This window comes from Meriones unguiculatus, chromosome 8 (assembly GCF_030254825.1).
Source record: "Meriones unguiculatus strain TT.TT164.6M chromosome 8, Bangor_MerUng_6.1, whole genome shotgun sequence".
Taxonomy (NCBI): Eukaryota; Metazoa; Chordata; class Mammalia; order Rodentia; family Muridae; genus Meriones; species Meriones unguiculatus.
The window spans coordinates 13,605,449-13,609,497 of NC_083356.1; positions in this window are offsets into that span (position 1 = coordinate 13,605,449).

A 4,049-nucleotide genomic window follows, 5' to 3' on the forward strand; every position below is an offset into this window, starting at 1 on the left:
GATGGGCCATGGAGTGGGGAGAACCACCCAGAAACTCCTGGGCTAGACTAAGATCAGAAAGGAGAGGAGAACCTCCCCTATCAGTGGACTTGGGGAGTGGCATGCATGCAGAGGGAGGAGGGAGGGTGGGATCGAGAGGGGAGGAGGGAGGGGCTTATGGGGGGATACAGAATGAATAAAGTGTAATTGATGAAAAATTAAAAAAAAAAGTAAATAAGGAACTGTAAAAAAAAAAATTAAAAAAAAACCTTTCTTTAAAAAAAAAAAAAAGAAACTCCTGGGCAAGCTAACCTGGAGCATACAGTGGAGCACCAGCAACCTACAAGAGAGACCTTGCCTCAAGTTGTAAGGCAAGAACCAACTATAAAAAGTTGCCCTTTGACCTCCACACATATGCTAGCACTTACATATACATAAAATAAAGAACAAATTTGAAAGTCGCTTGTGTCTTGAGAACTTGCTGAGCTCACTTATTTCAAGAAGGTTTTAAAAAAAATTTTTTTAATATGTCTGTGAGTCTGTGTGTTTTGCACGTGTGTGGCTTCGCTGGAAGCAAGAAAAGGGTGTCAGGTTCCCAACTGCTGGTTACAAGCATTGTAAGCTGCCCAATGTGTGCCGGAATCTGTCTCAACAGTAAATGCTCTTAAACTTAGTGAATGAAAATAAGGACATGACTGCCCCCAGGTATCCAAAGTGGCCGGTGACATAAACGAGAAGGTGAGGGAAGGGAAGGGAAGCTTGGGGGCTGGAGAAGTTTACAGTGGGGGACAGGGTATGTCAGCAGCCAGGAGAACTCTTAACAGGTACTTGTGAGTAGGGACTGAGGAAGCTAAAGGTTAGCTAATAGGCACTGCAGGCATAAGTTAATGGAACTGTGGCTCCTCTTTTTGCCAGAGGTAAGGAAAATGACTCCTTTTAGCTAGTTGGAACTATCTTAAGCCCCTCCAGGAATCCTGGCTTTTGTCTAAATGCAGACTTTGGGAAATGAAATTTCTAGAGACCCAATACCAAGCCATTTCTCCAGCTCTTTGTTCCAGGAGGGTTTTGCTTAGTGGTGGTATTTTGTCCTGAGTGCTGGCACAAAAGGCACCAACCCCCAGCTCAGATATCTCTATTTCAGCTCCCTATATAGAGAAAATATTTGATTTAATGCTGGAAGCTGGGTCAGGGCCTTATACACTCAGCAGCATATACTATACCACTGAGTTATACTGCCAACCAGAAGGAGAATTTAAGGAATTGACCTATGCAATCATGGAGACTTGGTAAGTCAAAAATCCAGTGAGAGAGGCCAGTAGGCTGGAGTCTGAAGAAGGAGTTGAATAAAATTCCAGTCCAAAGGCTATCTGCTGTACAACCAGAAGGAGCTGATATTGCAGAATAAATTCAAAGGAAGCCTATTTGAGAGTTCCCTCTTGTTCTTGTCTTCAGTTGTGTTCAGGCCTACAGTGGATTGGCAGAGGCCTGCCCACATTATGGAGGACAATCTCCTTTACTCAAAGCTCAGTAATTAAAGTGTAAATCTCATTCAGAAACATATGAAATGATGTCTGACTGGGTATGGTGACCCAGTGTCTTAGTTACTGTTCTGTTGCTGTGAGAAGACATCATGACCAAAGCAACTCTCGGTATTGAATTGGGGGCATGCTTACAAGCCTCAGAGGTTTAGTCCATCATCAGGGTGGGGAGCATGCTGGCCTGAAGACAGGCACGGTGCCAGAGAAGTAGCTGAGAGCTTTAACCCTGATCCACAGGAGTCAAGGAGTGGGGGTGAGAAGAGAGGGAGAGAGAGGCTTTGGAACCTCATACCCCATTCCCAGCAACACACACCTCCTCCAAGGCCACACCCCCTCCAAGGCCACACCCCCATCCTTTCCAAACATTTTATCAACTGGGGACTAAGCCTGCAAATATATGAACCTATGGGAGGATTCTCATTCAAGCCACCACACCCAGGGACACTGATACCTATTAGCCATCGTAATTTCCTCCTGATTCACAACATCTGGGTGCTCCAGAATTTGACCTGTGTCTCCCCCATATCAGTACTATATTTGGTCTTTTCTTGACTGAATTTTATCAATTTTATTGATCATTTTTAAGAACCAACTTTTTGTTTCACTGATTTTTCTCATTTTTCAATTCCATTGGTTTCTACTTTATATTATTTCCTTCCATTGTTTTGGGTTTATTTTGCTCATCTTGGTCTAGGTTCTCAAGATGGGAGCTGTGATCTTGCATGATTACTTTAAGGTACTGCTTCTTTTTGAGACAAGTTCTTGCTATGTAACCCTAGCTAACCTGGAACTTACGATGTAGACCAGGCTGGTATGAACTTGGAATAACCCTCTTGCATCTGTCTCCTGGGTTCTGGGATTACAAGTATACACAACTAAACCTGGCCATGTTTCTTTCCTTCTAAGATATGAGTTTAACATGTAGATTTCCCTATGTTAAGAGTTTTTGATACATTGTATCTTTTTTCACTCAATTCAATATATTTCAATTTCCTAATGCCTCTTTTTTATTTTGGTTTTTAATTTTACGTGGTAGAGAGATGGCTCATATAAGAGCACTTGTTGCTCTTATAGAGGGCCTGAGTACAGTTCCCAGCACCCACATGGTGGCTCACAAATGTAACTCCAGTTCCAAGGAATCTGATTCTCCCTCCTCTGACTACCACAGGTACCACACATGGTACACAAACATACATTCAGACAGAACACTCATATACATAAAATACAAATTAAATAAAAATACAATATTTTAACATTTTAGTTTTAATGTCAATGTGCATGTTGGGTTCAGCTGTCCAGGGAGACCAGAAGAGAATTTCCTGGAAATGGAGTTCTAGGCAGTTGTGAACCATCTGACATAGGTGCTAGGAAACTCTTCCAGAGTCCTGTGCAACAAATGACACTCTTAACCACTGAGCCCCTATTGTCAAACAGGATCTCACTAAACAAACCAAACTAGCCTTGAACTCTTAGGCCTCCTGATTTCTGTATCCCAAATTCTGGGATTACAGGCATATACCACCATACCAGGCTTTGGTCATGTTTCTGTGTCATCTGTTTTATTGTTATTGTTGATTATTTGAAACAGTATCTATATGGCCTTAGTTGGCCTGGAACTTCTGTGTAGAACAGGCTGGACTCAAACTGGAAGAGATCTACCTGCCTAAACCTCCCAAGTGCTGGGATTAAAGGTGTGCACCACCCACCCATACTCAGTTTTGTTTTTTTGTTTTCCAAGATAGGTTTTCTCTGTGTAGCCCTGGCTGTCCTGGGACTCACTCTGGAGACCAGGATGGCTTCGAACTCACAGAGATTTGCCTGCCTCTGCCTGACAACTGCACTGCCATGGAAACCACAACCAAGAGGAGCATCCCAGGAAGTTCTCACCTACACAGAACAACTAACTCCCTGACTAAATGACAGGGAAGGCTTCAGGGAGGTGTCTCTCACTTACCTGTCTTGTCATTACTGCATTATTTTTTGTCCTTGCTGAAGTTGTCTTCTGTAATCATTGTTTCCTCCTCGAGAGCTTCCTTCAGCTGGTTTTTCTGTGTGTGATATATACAGGTACATGCATTGGCCTGCACACACACACACACACACACACACACACACACACGTGTGCATGCACACATGTACAAATGTATCTGTACACATGCACAGAGACCAGAAGAGTGTCTTAGTGTCCTCTACCAATCTCTATTTCTTTTTATTTATTTATTTTTTATTAATTACACTTTATTCACTTTGTATCCCCCCATAAGCCCCTCCCTCCTCCCCTCCTGATCCCACCCTCCCCCTTCTTCACGCATGCCCCTCCCCAAGTCCACTGATAGGGGAGGTCCTCCTCTCCTTCCTTCTGATCTTAGTCTATCAGATTTCATCAGGAATGGCTGCCTTGTCATCTTCTGTGGCCTGGTAAGGCTGCTCTCCCCTCAGGGGGAGGTGATCATAGAGCAGGCCAAACAGATTATCTCAGAGGCAGTCCCTCTTCCCATTACTATGTAACCCACTTGGACACTAAACTGCCAT